The sequence below is a fragment of the Mus musculus genome, chromosome 12 (genome assembly GCF_000001635.26).
Source record: "Mus musculus strain C57BL/6J chromosome 12, GRCm38.p6 C57BL/6J".
Classification (NCBI taxonomy): domain Eukaryota; kingdom Metazoa; phylum Chordata; class Mammalia; order Rodentia; family Muridae; genus Mus; species Mus musculus.
Genome location: NC_000078.6, coordinates 35,027,119 through 35,044,045, shown reverse-complemented (window position 1 = coordinate 35,044,045; position 16,927 = coordinate 35,027,119). Strand labels below are relative to the sequence as shown.

The following is a 16,927-nucleotide window of genomic DNA, read 5'->3' as shown; positions in this document are numbered from 1 at the left end:
CTTGATGTCCGAGCCTCCAAAGGCTAAATATTTATTGCCAGTTTCTTTGGTTTTGAAACAAAAAAAGATTTTTTTGACATAGTCATCTTTCCACAAAATGGGTCTAATTTCATTTTGAGAAACTGAAAAAGTATGTGTCCTTAACTCCCCAAACAAATCGCATCTATCCTACAATGTTCATATTTAAATTTGTGTGCATTAGGCCAATCTTAGTTTTATTATTAAATCATGATTATAAAATTCACAGTGTTGCAATATGTGTATTCAGTTAAATCAAATGAGGAAAGTTAAATATTTTATTATCTTTATGATGAAAACCTCCAAATCCTCACTTCTAACAGATTTGAAATAAGCCACCTGCTGCTGATGTACACTGTCCTATAGAGAGCACTAAACATCATACATTCATTAACAAGGTCCAGAGCTGCCAGGCCTGGTGGCACACACCTTTAATCCCAGCACTCGGGAGGCAGGGGCAGGTGGATTTCTGAGTTTGAGGCCAGCCTGGTCTACAAAGTGAGTTCCAGGACAGCCAGGGCTATACAAAGAAACCCTGTCTCGAGAAAAAAAAAAAAAAAAAAAAAAAAACAAGGTTCAGCGCCAAACCCATAACACAAGATCGAAATAACATACTGAACACAGACATACATTCTAAGAACACACAACAGTGTAGCCCCATTCAGTTTGAAGTTAGCAGGATAATTCAAGTCGCAGAGCTGTAAAGTCAAGCTTTGAATAGCCCAGCATATCCTTTTCTTCTCATGCATGGTGCTTCATTGAGGATCTACTGACACAATTTAACACTAAGACAAATAATAGGGAGCTTCTGCTAACAGCATGGAGAACCACAAAATGATAATGTTCATTTATCTCTTCAATAATAGCTCTAAAACAAAATTACACTAAGATCTATATAGGAGTACATTACAAATATGTAATAGCCTGATATGCTAGAAGAATCCAATCAATGGTTTTAAAAACAAATTCTTTGAGCTGGGAGATGGCTAGATGGAAAATGCTTGAGATAGATAGATAGATAGATAGATAGATAGATAGATAGATAGATAGATAGATAGATAGATAGATAGATATAAACTTGTACTTATATATGCTAAGGACCTTAGTTCAAATCCTCAGAACACATGAAAAGCTGATCTAGGTAGGCCAGATCCATAACCCTTTTGCTCCCCCAGGGAGAAGAAGTTTGAAGGCCAGCTTGCCTGGTATGTGCAACAGGAAGAACAAAAGAGACCTTGCCTCAACCAAAGCAGAAGGTGAGGACTGGTCCTTACGGTTGTCCTCAAAGCATCCATAGACCATAGCATGTACATGCCCCATACACACACATACAAATACAGGCTTCTTTTTCTTTTGAGTATTTAAAACCACAAAAGCTAGATGTAGACCACTTTTAAACATTTTGTTCTTGATCACAGACACTGGTGCCATTTAGTATGGCATCATAGCAGGCATTTGGAAGAGGCCTTACAGATCCATGACAGGTTTCTCAGGTCACCTCACTGGCACTGAGGCTTGTCACTGTGAGGTGCTTCCCTCCTCCGTGTAAGAATCACAAAAGGCATTCCTTTCCTAGAAAATGCAAGCGTGCGCTGTTCTTCTCTGGGGACAGTGCATTAGCAAATTGCTTGGAATTCTTTTCCATGAGAGGTTTGTCACTTCTCTATTTTGAAAAACGTGTTTATTTGACAGTTTCATACAAATAATAATAAATTTAGTCACTAACATCTTCTTTCAAACTTTCCTTCAACCCCCCCCCCCACCTTCTCTCCATCGAGCCCTCTCTCCCTGGTATGTCTGCCTTTTGTGTCTGACACTCCAAGTTTAACGGCAGTACCTTGCCCAAGCATGGGTGGGCGGTTACCTATTAGAAAACAGGAAGCGAAGCGGAAATGTCAAATCACTATTACAGATATGGGGACCTTGGTACTTCTTTTATACTGGTAGTTGTAATCCACACTAGTTTATTAATCTGAATCTCTGCTTTTTATCCAGTGATGTGCTTTCGGTTGCCCTTTGTCGTTTCATGTGTTCTGGTCAGTGTGGGATGAGTGTTGTTGTTGTTGTTGTTGTTGGGGTTGGGGTTGATTGGTGTTGGGCACTTTTTTGTTTTTCCTTATGACTACTTCCTCTACTTCTGGTTGCATACGCTATAACTGGCCCTTCCTCAGCTAGGCCTAAAGTCAGTCATTTCTCAAAGAAACCTCCATTCCATTCATTGACAAATAATCTTGGAAACAAGACCTGGACTCTAGAAGTGCTGTTTCCTGCTTGGACTGTTTTTCATTTTGGGCCATTAGAGCTAACAGAGCCAAGAAACTGCAGGAGTCACTTTTCTTATTGGTGTGAGAAAAGCCCCTATAAGAGTATTGAGAGATTAATTTTGGATCAATTTCAAGAAATACATCTTATGGCTTTCTTAGCAACAGATTGCAGCTTGTTCACTACAACCAACCAGGAATAGAGACCAACTTTAAGATCTACCCCCAAAACCAATTTCTGTCAGCCATTCCACACAGACCTAAAGATTCCACAAACTTCCAAAACAGTGCCACTTGAGTGTCACCAAATGTTCGAGCATGTGCATCTATTGAGGACAATTTGCACACAAACCAGAACAGAAATGCATGTATATGCACCCATCTGCAAGTACGTTTGTATGTAACCATCTATAGCTATATTAACCTAAACATAGCTGGTCATGCTAGTTCAACCCTATAGTCCCACTGATTGGGAGGCCGAGGCAGGAATTCAAGGCCAGCCTAGGATATATGAATCAGTATCTATAAACACATACAAGTGTATACAAATTTCTTCAAATCTAACATATTATCAGAAAGCTCATTATATAGCCTTCTCTCTCTATGTACAATTCATACTTCAATAGTAAGAAGCTGGCTTTCTATCATCGTGTGTGTGTGTGTGTGTGTGTGTGTGTGTGTGTGTGTGTGTGTGTGTGTGTGTATTTAACTGTTCCTTTCAATATATATATAGAGAGACCAAAGAAAGAGTTCACTCAGTGAAGTGCTTATTTTGAAAGCATAAGTTTGGTCCTCAGAACCCGTATAAACCCGTAAGTGTGCTGAGCATTATGCAGCACACTTTAATCCTGGCCTTGGGGAGGCAGACACAGCCCAGGGGCCAGCCACCCCAGCCAATGGTGAACTCCAGGGCAAGCAAGACCCTGAAAGGAGGTGGACAGCATTCGTGAGGAGTACACCACACCTGAAGTTACCTTCCAGTACACACATGAGCACACACCCAGAGGCACATAGAATCATCCACACACGTGCATTTATAAATGTATAAATTTATGCATTTATAAATGCATGTATAGCAATATCAGAATTATTAGCATCTACTCTCATGGGAAACATTTGTTACCCAGAGTACAGAGTTCATGCCTGCAGAATCATTAGTTTTATAGACACACACATTTCCAAAGATACTGGTATAGTACCTCTTCTCCCTAACCTTCAGTGAGGCTGTCTCCTGTATTTATAATACACTTGGATTCCAGGTGGCCGTTGGCTTTCATTCCTGAGATCAACCAGATCGAAATGGCTTGGTTTTGTTTTTATTTGTGAAGGATGCCTTGCTGCCTGTGCAGTGAAGTTCCGTGCATCTTCACAAATTCATAATGTCATGTATTCACCTTCATTATCATATGGAACAGTCTCATGACCCTAAAACACAAGGGAAGAAGATGACCAGTTGCTTTCCCATGTTCATCTGTAGATCTGAACAACCAATGACTTTATTGAATAGACATATTCTCTATAATACCCAACCAGCTAATGTTTACTAAGTTTTAACTGTGTGCCAGATTCTAAGTGCTTTCACAACAACCCCGCAAGATAACAACTGTTATTATTTCCATCTTACAAAGGAGAAAACTAAAGCCAGAGAGTAAAAATATTTTGCCCAATTTGTACAACAAATATAATAGTACAATCAATATTTTTAAAAGTATATATACAGAGGTACATTTATCTTACCATATATACATATAGTCTTATAGAAACACATGTGTATATCATGTAGAGTTATATGGTTAATTATTATATCTGTATTTATATTCAGATGCATTAAGGTAAACCTTAAAACTAAATCATTTCACACATCTTTGTCTTCGATTTGACAGGAGTCACGAATGTGATTGGACTCTGAACTCCTGTTTTTGTCTTCAAAGGAGGAAATGAGAAACGGAATCAGTTCTAGACCAAGCCTAATATGTCTCCTTATATAAGGCTTACCTCAGCTACTTCCATGTTTACAGAAGAAGGGTGAAATCAAAGACTGCCATTATATTGCGTCCTGTCTTACTGGCCTAACAACTAAGGCTGCTAGCTTTTTACTAGTTTGCTCTCAGAACCCGGATATACTCTTCCATAGCAGTGTGTTAGTGGGCTTGAAGTTAGTCTGGCATGCCTTCACCCTTTTGTCAATGATATTTTGTTTTCAGTGAAGATTTGAAGCTGAAAACTACTTGTAGTAAATATATAAACAGCTAAATGGAAGAGAAATTACACATGTGCCCTGGATAATTATTGCCTATGCAATAAAAATAGAGCTGAGGACAGAAGGTTTGCAGCATGGCCCTGCCTCTTGGTATTAATAGAACAACATCCTTGAAGTGAAAACTCACCAGTTAAGTTGTAGTTCCTTTTTCTGTAAAGGTAGATTGAAACGTACAGTTAGATTAGCCCTGCTCTATGGCCCATAGCACAGCAGGTTATCTTAATCGCCAGGCAAAACCTGTGCAGCAAATCAAAAGGTTCTGGGGTTCTTTCTGCTTTAAAACTCCGATATCGCTGACAAGGAGCCGGTTGCAGTTTCCTTTCCTATCACTTCTCCCACTAGCACATTCCTCACCCACCGCCTTACACAGAGCCTCACTGCTGAGCAGCCGCACTGCTGCTGTGAACTGCTTTGCGAATGGTAATGAACTTCCATTGCCACCTTTCCACCCAGGACCAGACACCTCCTGCCCTGAAAAGCATATGCGCAGATGATCAGAAATCAGAAGAATTGGAGGAGGAAAAACCAAAACCAAACCAAACGCCAAAACAAACACCAAAACCCTGCTGGCAAGTAAGAGCAAAGCCTTAAATAAGGCACGTGCAAAATCAGCCAGCTCTGGAATCTGTAAGGACCTTTCTCCTCTTTTGCATGGGGAAGATCTGTAGTTTGTCTTGTTTGTTAAATCAGCAAAATGCTGAGAGTTTCACATGTTATTTTTAAAAATAGATGTCCCTTTTGGGCTTTCCTGCTGCTGGGGAAGCGCTCTTTCCGTTGCTACCGAAAGCCAAATGTTCTGCTTTGAATGGGACCTGTTTGCTTATAGTGATAGAAATGCTACATGGAGGGATGAATGGAGAGGACACTCTCTCTCTCTCTCCTCTCTCTCTCTCTCTCTCTCTCTCTCTCTCTCTCTCTCTCTCTTTGTGTGTGTGTGTGTGTGTGTGTGTGTGTGTGTGGTGTGCAATTTATTTCTGCTTCTATAAGAAAATCACCTGCTTTGAAATACATGGTTGATAGAGGGCAAATAACCAAAATATACAAACAACTCAAGAAGTTAAACCAAATAGCCAAATAACCCAGTTAAAAATGGCGTACAGAGCTAAACAAAGAATTCTCAACTGAGGTATCTCGAATAGCCGAAAATTACGTAAAGAAATGTTCAACATCCTTAGTCATCAGGGAAATGCAAGTCAAAAAGACCCTGAGATTCCATCTCACACCAGTCAGAATGGCTAAGATCAAAAACTCAGGCAACAGCAGATGCTGGCGAGGTTGTGAAGAAAGAGGAACACTCCTGCATTGCTGGTGGGATTGCAAGCTGGTACAACCCTTCTGGAAATCAATCTGGTGGTTCCTCAGAAAATGGGAAATAGATCTATCTGAAGACCCAGCTATACTACTGCTGGGCATATACCCAAAAGATGCTTCAACATATAACAAGGACACATGCTCCACTATGTTCATTTTTATTTATAATAGCCAGACGCTGGAAACAATCCAGATGTCCCTCAATGGAAGAATGGATACAGAAAATATGGTACTTTTACACAATGGAATACTACTTAGCTTTTAAAAATGACAAATTCATGAACTTTGTAAGCAAATGGACAGAACTAGAAAATATTATCCTGAATGAGGTAACTCAGACCCCAAAGGACATACATGATATGTACTTACTGATAAGTGGATATTAACGCAAAAGCTCAGAATACCCATGATACAACTCTCAGACCATATGAAGCTTAACAAGAAGGAAGGCCAAAGTGTGGATGCTTCAATCCCACTTAGATGGGAGAACAAATAATCAGGGAGGCAGAGAGAGGAAGGGGTCTAAGTGGGCGAGGGGAGAGGGAGGGAAATAAGGGGGCAGGATCATGTATGGAAGGAAGCAGGAGAGAAGACAGATGGCCAGGAGAATGAATAAAAATAAGTAGTGGAACATGGGGAACTTGGGGAACCACTAGAAAGTCCCAGATGCCAGGTATTTGAGAGGCTACCAGGACACAATGAGAATGACATTCTCTGAAATACCCAACAAAGACTACCTCCAGTAATTAGACATGACCCCCAGTAGAGGGAGGGGACCATGCACCCATCTCAAAAGTTTTAACCCAGAATTGTCCCTGCTAAAGGAAATGAAAGGACAAAATTGGAGCAGAGGCCATCCAGAGACCACTCCTCCATACGATCCATTCCATCCATAGACACAAAACCCAGACACTGTTGCTGATACCTGGCATGGCTGTCCTCTGAGAGGCTCTGCCAGTACCTGACTAAGACATATGCAGATACAGCCAACCATTGGACTATACCTTGGGACCCAAATGGAAGAGTTAGGGGAAGGGCTGAAGGAGCTGAATGGGATTGCAACCGCATAGGAAGAACAACAGTATCAATTAACCAGACCCCTCAGAGCTCCCAGAGACTAAACCACCAACCAGAGTATACATGGCTCCTGCTACATATGTAGCAGAGGACAGCCTTATCTGTCTGGCATCAGTGGGAGGGAAGGCACTCTGTCCTAGGGAGGCTTGATGCCCCAGAAAAGTGGGATGCCAAAGGGTGAGCCCAGAGTGGGTGGGTAGGTTGGGTGCACCCTCTTAGAGGCAAAGGGAGGGGGCATGGGGTGAGGGGTTCATGGAGGAGAAACCAAGAAGGGGGATAACATTTAAAATGTAAACAAATAAAATGATTAATAAAAATTTTTTAAAAAAGAAATACATGATTGGCTAGTGAACAAAATAATTCTTTAATAGAATCATGGAATTTGCTATTTTGTTTATACATTGTTTCTGATTAACCTTAAAGTGGACTGCAGATGGCTGTGGAATTCATACTGGAAACACTTAGCATCACTTACCACCCAGTGATCAGGGTCTCAAAGAACATGTTTCTGCTCTTCACATTTTTTGCCTGACATAATTTAGCCTGGAATCAGAGGAAAGAAATAGATGGAATCTGGCTCCCCCATCAAATCCTATGGTCACAGACTTAAAACGCAGTGTGATCACTCTGTGTCTCAGTTTCTTTTCCTGTTGCTATGATAAGATATCCTGACAAAAGAAACTAACAGGAGAAAGGATTTATTGTCGCTCACAATGAAAGTACAGCTCATCATAACGAGGAAGTCTCATCATCTGGAGCTTGAATGACATCACATCCACAGTCAGCAGAGTGGGAAGGAAGGATGCGTATGCTACTCAAGCCCCCTTTCTCTATTTATACAGTCAGGGAATGGTGGAAATGGCACCAGCCACAGCAGGCAGGTTTCCCACCTCCATTAAGGTAGTCAATATGATCCCCACAAGCAAGCCAAGAGGCCAGTCTCCCAGATAAGTCTAGGCTTGGTCAATTGGCCACCAACACTAACCATCACACTCTAAGGAAAGCTTACAGAGAAACATCACCAACACTATAATGCAATGTGCATGTATACTCAGTGCTCCAGGCTGTGGGAAAACATACAAAGGACTGCAGTACAAGACTGAAGTCAGCACAGGAGCAAATATGGAGATACAGTGTAGAGCAGAAACTAAAGGAAAGGCCACCCAGAGACTCTCCCACCTGGGGATTCATCCCATATGCAGTTACCAAACTCAGACACTATTATGGATGCCAAGAAGTGCATGCTGAAAGGAGCTGGATATGGCTGTCTCCTGAGAGGCCCTGCCAGAGCCTTACAGAGGTAGAGGCAGATGTTAGCAGCCAACCACTGGACTGAGCGCAAGGTCCCTAATAGAGGAGTTAGAGAAGGGACTGAAGGAGTTGAAGGGGTTTGCCACCCCATCAGAAGAACAACAATATCAACCAACTAACTCCCCCCGCAAAACTCCCAGGGACTAAGCCATCAACCAAGGAGTATACATGGCTTCAGCTGCATATGTAGCAGAGGATGGCCTTGTCATGCATCAATGGAAGGAGAGGCCCTTGGTCCTATGAAGGCTCCATAGATGCCCCAGTGTAGGGGAATAGAGGGCAGGGAGGTTGGAGTGGGTGGATGGGTGGGTGGAGGAGCACCCTCATAGAAGGAGGAGGAGGAAAGATGTGATAGGGTGTTTCCAGGAGGGAGGGAAACCGGGAAAGGGGATAACATTTGAAATGTAAATGAAGAAAATATCCAATAAAAAATGAAAAAAAAAAAAGAAGACTGGAGTCAGGGTAGACATCAAAATAGGAAGATTACAAGTTAGAGACCAACTTGGGCACATAATCTGAGGCCAGCCTAAGCCACATAGCGAACTGTGTTTAAACACAGCAAGCTGTATGCAGTTGTGTGGTACACTACAGAGACTGAGACTGGTGGATCACTGGAGTCTGAAGACATTCTGGGTTACAACCACAGATTAGAGGTCAACCTGGGCTACATAGTGACATAATGAGACCCTTCTCAAATAAATAGATAGATAGATAGATAGATAGATAGATAGATAGATAGATAGATAGATAGATAGATAGTTAGATAGATAGATAGATAGATAGATAGATAGATAGATAGATAGATAGATAGATAGACAGACAGACAGATAGAGAGGTAGATAGATAGATAGATAGATAGATAGATAGATAGATAGATAGATAGATAGATAGATAGATAGATAGATAGATAGATAAGTGGAAAGAAAAGATTATCTGATTATCCTATGCTTAAGATAGGACCTAAGGCCCGTTGGTGGTGGCGCCTGCCTTTAAACCCATCACTAAGAGGCAGAGACAGGCAGATCTCCAAGCTTGAGGCCAGCCTGTAAAGTTAAATTCTGTAGTATTGTGCTCTTATTTAGGTTACTGTGAAACACGTTTTCTACTTCTAGAATCTTCCAGTGTGCGGGTGTGGGTATGTGTGGGTGGGGGTGTATGCCAAACTCCAGCTGTGTCAGCTGTGTTTTCTTTAACTTTCCTCTACTAGGACCCTAGCCTTTTCTGCTTTCCCAGACCAATGGCATTTCCCTCCAGTCACCTGATAATTAACCATATTGATAAATCTATCCTTTGGCCAACCCATGCTATTTCACTTGAGGCTAGTCCCCAGCTCCTAAACCATTCTCTTACAACCAGGAGCTCAGGCTCCATCAGAGTACAGAAAGATGACCCAGTGACCTGACACTTATCAGGAAGAACAAGTCACAAAGCACATGAATGTATATTCTATTATATACGTAAACTGATCATGCTATTTTTCTCTTATTTATTAAACTCTTTTAGCCTTAAACCAGGTGCCTCGAAACAGTTTTATTGTTATTTTGAGACAGGTTTGCTCTACGTTTCCCCGGTTGTCCTGGAACTTGCTATATAGATCAGGCTGGTCTCGAACTGACAGAGATCTGCCTGCCTCTGCCTTCCCTGTGCGGAGATTAAAAGTGTTAGCTGACCTTAAAAACACTTGAATGCATTTATTTCTGTTATAATTCTATAGTTTGGCCTTGTGTTTTTCTTTGATTATTTTAAGGAATGAAAATGGAGTATGATGGTGCCTGCCTATAAGACTTAAGGACAACAAGTCTGGACTCAAAATAATATCAGACGAAATAATTACCAAATGATGTAATACTGTGCAGTTACCAAATTCATTTATTGAAAGATTATTCCATCCACTTGTTTCTTCTGTTTCTTTTTTTTTTAAATTAGGTATTTAGCTCATTTACATTTCCAATGCTATACCAAAAGTCCCCCATACCCACCCACCCCCACTCCCCTACCCACCCACTCCCCCTTTTTGGCTCTGGCGTTCCCCTGTACTGGGGCATATAAAGTTTGCAAGTCCAATGGGCCTCTCTTTCCAGTGATGGCCGGCTAGGCCATCTTTTGATACATATGCAGCTAGAGTCAAGAGCTCCGGGGTACTGGTTAGTTCATAATGTTCCACCTATAGGGTTGCAGATCCCTTTAGCTCCTTGGGTACTTTCTCTAGCTCCTCCATTGGGAGCCCTGTGATCCATCCATTAGCTGACTGTGAGCATCTACTTCTGTGTTTGCTAGGCCCCGGCATAGTCTCACAAGAGACAGCTATATCTGGGTCCTTTCGATAAAATCTTGCTAGTGTATGCAATGGTGTCAGCATTTGGAAGCTGATTATGGGATGGATCCCCGGATATGGTAGTGTCTACATGGTCCATCCTTTTATCTCAGCTCCAAACTTTGTCTCTGTAACTCCTTCCAAGGGTGTTTTGCTCCCACTTCTAAGGAGGGGCATAGTGTTCACACTTCAGTCTTCATTTTTCTTGAGTTTCATGTGTTTAGGAAATTGTATCTTATATCTTGGGTATCTTAGGTTTTGGGCTAATATCCACTTATCAGTGAGTACATATTGTGTGAGTTCCTTTGTGAATGTGTTACCTCACTCAGGATGATGCCCTCCAGGTCCATCCATTTGGCCAGGAATTTCATAAATTCATTCTTTTTAATAGCTGAGTAGTACTCCATTGTGTAGATGTACCACATCTTCTGTATCCATTCCTCTGTTGAGGGGCATCTGGGTTCCTTCCAGCTTCTGGCTATTATAAATAAGGCTGCTATGAACATAGTGGAGCATGTGTCCTTCTTACCAGTTGGGGCATCTTCTGGATATATGCCCAGGAGAGGTATTGCTGGATCCTCCGGTAGTACTATATCCAGTTTTCTGAGGAACCGCCAGACTGATTTCCAGAGTGGTTGTACAAGCTTGCAATCCCACCAACAATGGAGGAGTGTTCCTCTTTCTCCACATCCATGCCAGCATCTGCTGTCACCTGAATTTTTGATCTTAGCCATTCTGACTGGTGTGAGGTGGAATCTCAGGGTTGTTTTGATTTGCATTTCCCTGATGATTAAGGATGTTTCTTAAAGCTTGTACAAGTCTGAATTACAAGAAAGCCGCCAAGGAAGAGGCTTGTTTTCCTTGCTAAATACATAAAAATATATATATCAAATGTTTCTCAGTGTAATTTCTGTTAGTCTAAGAAAAATAGTACATCCAAGCTAAGCAGCACGTCCAGACTGTCTCCTGACACTTTGCCTCTCACAGTTGTCCAGAGGATTGCGAGAAAACAAGAAAGACAGACTCAAATCACAAAATGAAGAATCAGAAGTCATTTTTAATCATACACACCAACCATGAAGCAAGGAAGGCTTTCAGAGAATCTGCTTTGTCTCCTTTTTTTTTTCAGTTAAACTATAAATGGCTAGAAATAACATGTTTTGTAAAAACGATACAAAAAGCTTTCTTATCATTTATACTAATAAAAGAAAAAATGAGTCCTTCTTACCTGTTGGGGCATCTTCTGGATATATGCCCAGGAGAGGTATTGCTGGATCCTCCGGTAGTACTATGTCCAGTTTTCTGAGGAACCGCCAGACTGATTTCCAGAGTGGTTGTACAAGCCTGCACTCCCACCAACAATGGAGGAGTGTTCCTCTTTCTCCACATCCACGCCAGCATCTGCTGTCACCTGAAGTTTTGATCTTAGCCATTCTGACTGGTGTGAGGTGGTTGTTTTGATTTGCATTTCCCTGATGATTAAGGATGTTGAACATTTTTTCAAGTGCTTCTCTGCCATTCGGTACTCCTCAGGTGAGAATTCTTTGTTCAGTTCTGAGCCCCATTTTTTAATGGGGTTATTTGATATTCTGAAGTCCTCTCCTGGGCATATATCCAGAAGATGCCCCAACAGGTAAGAAGGACACATGCTCCACTATGTTCATAGCAGCCTTATTTATAATAGCCAGAAGCTGGAAAGAACCTAGATGCCCCTCAACAGAGGAATGGATACAGAAAATGTGGTACATCTACACAATGGAGTACTACTCAGCTATTAAAAAGAATGAATTTATGAAATTCCTAGCCAAATGGATGGACCTGGAGGGCATCATCCTGAGTGAGGTAACACATTCACAAAGAAACTCACACAATATGTATTCACTGATAAGTGGATATTAGCCCCAAACCTAGGATACCCAAGATATAAGATATAATTTGCTAAACACATGAAACTCAAGAAGAATGAAGACTGAAGTGTGGACACTATGCCCCTCCTTAGATTTGGGAACAAAACACCCATGGAAGGAGTTACAGAGACAAAGTTTGGAGCTGAGATGAAAGGATGGACCATGTAGAGACTGCCATATCCAGGGATCCACCCCATAATCAGCATCCAAACGCTGACACCATTGCATACACTAGCAAGATTTTATTGAAAGGACCCAGATGTAGCTGTCTCTTGTGAGACTATGCCGGGGCCTAGCAAACACAGAAGTGGATGCTCACAGTCAGCTAATGGATGGATCATAGGGCTCCCAATGGAGGAGCTAGAGAAAGTAGCCAAGGAGCTAAAGGGATCTGCAACCCTATAGGTGGAACAACATTATGAACTAACCAGTACCCTGGAGCTCTTGACTCTAGCTGCATATATATCAAAAGATGGCCTAGTCGGCCATCACTGGAAAGAGAGGCCCATTGGACTTGCAAACTTTATATGCCCCAGTACAGGGGAACACCAGGGCCAAAAAGGGGGAGTGGGTGGGCAGGGGAGTGGGGGTGGGTGGATATGGGGGACTTTTGGTATAGCATTGGAAATGTAAATGAGTTAAATACCTAATAAAAAATGGAAAAAAAAAAGAAAAAAAAAAAAGAAAAAATGAATTTGAAAAATCCCAAAATAGTGAATACTCTATATTCCATCAAATCCTAAAGTAAAATTATTCAAATGAGAGTTACTCTTAGCATAGAACCTACATAAATATGGCTTGAGGAATCTGTTTTCCCAGCTAACCCTCAGCAGAGAGAGCCACTGCGGCCTTTCTCTAACCAAGGAACAATTGTTCAAGTTGTTTCTTCGCTGGTACCTTCCTCTTTAGGATCATGCAAGCCATCTGCTAAGATTCGGTTGAACTGTCTCAAAGGAGCAATTGTTCAACTCTTATTCTTTTTCTAGATGATTTTCTAACACAATGATTCAAAATTAAAATATACAAGCCAGGTGTAGCAGTGAATGGCTTCATCTAGGAGGTAGAAAGTAAAGTCAGAAACATGAGGAGTTAGGTTAAAGCCAGCCTTGATTACACTAGCTAGTTGGGAGACCAACCTGGGTTACAAGAGACCCATTTTTTAAAAACCAAGAAGCAAACAAAAAAGGAAAGAATAATTAAATATTAAAGTATCTAAACTTACAATTAATAAGTTACATATAAATGCAACAAGCATTGGAAAAAACTTCATAATTATTTTACTGCTCTATGAGGTTAGATGGAGTTCACTGGTGTCTGTTTCATGGGGAAGCACTCAGAGAAGTGTGCTGGAGTGGAAAACAAAGATTAAAATATTGTTTGGCTGATTCTGCAGAGTTAAGAAAGAGATCAGGAAATGCATAGTAAAGTTAAAAGGTGCCATGACTAGCTTTTACATCATGAATGTCACCAAAGATTGAACTTGCCTTCACGTATCAGCAGCAACTCTGCAATTCAGCAAAGACACTGCCCACACTATTGACAAACGAGGAGAGTCCTGACAGCTCACTTGTTAATGAAAAAGAAAATAGCAGGCAAGCATTCATCTTTGTCAAACACTTTTTGTCAATTTTAGCTCCCTTTTAAGGATACAGAAATTCAACAGAAGTGTTAGAAGCACAAAACAATGCATGTTATGTTGTTTTGTTTGCTACTTGTTATAAAAATACAATACATTTTAAATTTATATGCACACGTGTACATGTCACATGCATCTTGTGCATACTCACTGTGTACCCCCAGGAGGCCAGTTTATCTGAGGAGTACAGTTTATCTGCAGAATACTGATACCCTAACCCCTCCCCTCACACAGCCTCAGTTTATCCACTGGTTGTCAACATGTCCCCTTCTTCATGGTCCCCTTCAAGTAGTTTTCTTAAAGATGAAGAAGGTAATCCCTTGCCAGTTATCTCAACTGTCTTAGAGCCCTGATTCAGGAGCCCTGAGATGTTGGCTACAAAATTTGAAGAGTTTAGTTTTCCTTCCAGTTACAGACTCTGCCTGCCTAGCCTTCCTGCCACAGAGGTCATAAAACTCCAACTGGATTAGTGTTGGAGACAGTAGATAGAGGCTAGCAGGCCTAATGGAGAAGGACTCCATCTTTGTGTTTGATGTTCTTTCTGGCCTTGCAAAACTGGATCTGTTGGCAAGTTGTTGTGTCTGGCCAGTAGATCACAACCTGGGTTCTAGCCTGGAAAGGCATTTTGGAAACCTGGAAGAGAAGAGGGGCTAGGTGGCGAGATAAAGAAATGTAGCTAAGACAGGCATTCTGATCAAAGCTCAATTTTACTGTTCCGCACGCAATTATAAAGCAGGGGAAGGGGGCCCGATTCCCGCCAATTAATCTTGGGGTCCAATAGCAGGGTGACCATGTGCACAGCTCCAAACAGCAAAGCGGCAGGTTCCAGCAGTGGGTATGGCAGAATGATTGAGCTGGCAAGCTCCACCCCTGAGCAAGCAGGTTTCAGGCTGGGGGAGGGGAGACGACAGCAAGTATGTTTTCTACCAGATGAAAATATGTCTCTGGAAAAAAAAAAAAAACTAAAATCATTACATTCAACCAAGAGGAACATAGTTCCCTGCTCTCTCTTGGCCCTGGAGCCTGCTGTCACTACTCACTATCTCCCCAGCCTGAAGAGCCACCATAATCTCACACTCAAAGATGAATCTCTGCCTCCTGACAACATGAACCCACTCTTTCCTATCTGCAGTGAGTCCTGACTAGTATAAAGCCCGGTGCGGTCAGGGGCATGCCTCGGTGTGCCTGCAAACTTCCCGAAACTGTACAAAACTTTGTGTGATTGATTTTAAGTGCATTTTTGCCCTGGAGCAGGGTTTGTGGCTACCATCCGATTCACGAAAGGACTATAAATCCATAATCTCTCACCAACGTTCACACGAATCAAAATAACCAAATAAATAGCTCTGTGTGCTAGAATTCTCTCAGCATCTTTTGCCCTCGTCCAGCAGTAACTACAGGCACCTGAGGATGATCTGAGTTTGTCTTCACCTGATTTCTTAACCTAGATTTGAGGCCTTCCTCAAAGTTTGAAATCCCAGAGGAACATTAGGTTTTTATTTGATCTTCTTTGCTTTCTTCACATTCTAGCCTATTTGTGTATGTGTAATATTTTTAGCACATCTCTCAAGAGATTCTAAAATAGGCATTTTTTCTATTCTCTGGATTTATGAAATTTTAAGTAAGATGAACATCTAACAAGAAATCGGTGTCTTTATTCCACTAAAACTTTAAAGAGTAGCTTCTGTGTATCCTTAGAAATAACTTGATATTAGGTATTAAAGTCCAATGAGGAGTCAGATGCAATGACACACCTCAGCTACCCTAGCACACTGAAAAAGGGGGCAGGAGGATGGCAACCTGGGGCAGACCTGCGTGTGCTATGCAGTGACACAAGTCTCAGTGATCTTCTACCCGTTTCCCAGATTTTTTACTATTACTTGAAAACAGACTTCTATGCTTAGAGGCCGAGTTATGAAATTGGAAGAATCATTATTGAAGAAAAATTAAAACCGGACTCAGTATGAGTGAGAAAATGGTAAAATATAAGAACCTATCTTGTTCTCTTGTGATGCTAGCTATCAAGCAGAAAAATAATTGAACTTGAAAAAGCAAAATAACATGCTCCCAACCATTCACATTCAATGCCTTTACTTCAGGAAAAGCTAAAGCAATTTCAGAGGGCGATTTTTGTCTGAAAAGTAATTTATTGCTTGGGTAAGCATGACACATGGGGCTTTGTGAGCCCTGCTCACCTGACTGGAGCAATATTATGCCAGCCTTTGTAGTTTGGGTTCACTATACCTAGTGCACTAAAAAGAATTCTTTGAATCTCCCTTGGAATATAATGCACACAATAGTATATAATATAGTGCTTTCATTTAAAGTAAATTTGTTTTAGAATTTAAAGTTTTTTTAGAACTAAAACTCTACCACCTCAGACCCAAGAGACAACATTATAAATAACCTAAAGTGAGCCCAAAATACTTAAGGCTTTTCACAGGAAGACAACTAGAGTAATAAGCACAGCTCCTGACAACCACAGGGAGGCTAAAGCTTGTAAAGCAACTGGCCCATTTTATGAAGAATTTTGCCACTTTCAATGTGTATGATTAGTTGAAACTTAGTGTCACGTCTTAAAAAAAATCACATAAGTCATTAAAAGTTGCCATCTGACGAGCATTAATTGCCACAAAGAAAGAAATTCTATCTTCAAGTCTACAACTGAAGCTTGTTCGTATGGGTGATCCAGCTTAGTTTGACTTATAAAGCTCTACTATTTTGCAGTATATTTGTCTTCATAAATCTCTCTTACTCTATTAGCTACTTTAATAGATAGATACGCTTAACAATAAAACCATATTGAAACATAGATGAAAGAGGCACAGAGAG

The 16,927-nt window shown here is 41.2% G+C and overlaps 2 long non-coding RNA genes across 2 annotated transcripts; one reads left to right on the top strand and one right to left on the bottom strand.

Moving 5' to 3' along the window:
• Positions 1-586: 586 nt before the first annotated feature.
• On the top strand, positions 587-4,600 carry Gm33922. Its single transcript, XR_381445.2, has 2 exons — positions 587-1,274; positions 4,163-4,600. It is a non-coding gene; the product is annotated as a predicted gene, 33922 (long non-coding RNA).
• On the bottom strand, positions 1,379-5,169 carry Gm40386. Its single transcript, XR_872676.2, has 2 exons — positions 4,667-5,169; positions 1,379-3,704 (listed from the first exon to the last, which is right to left on the bottom strand). It is a non-coding gene; the product is annotated as a predicted gene, 40386 (long non-coding RNA).
• Positions 5,170-16,927: the final 11,758 nt, after the last annotated feature.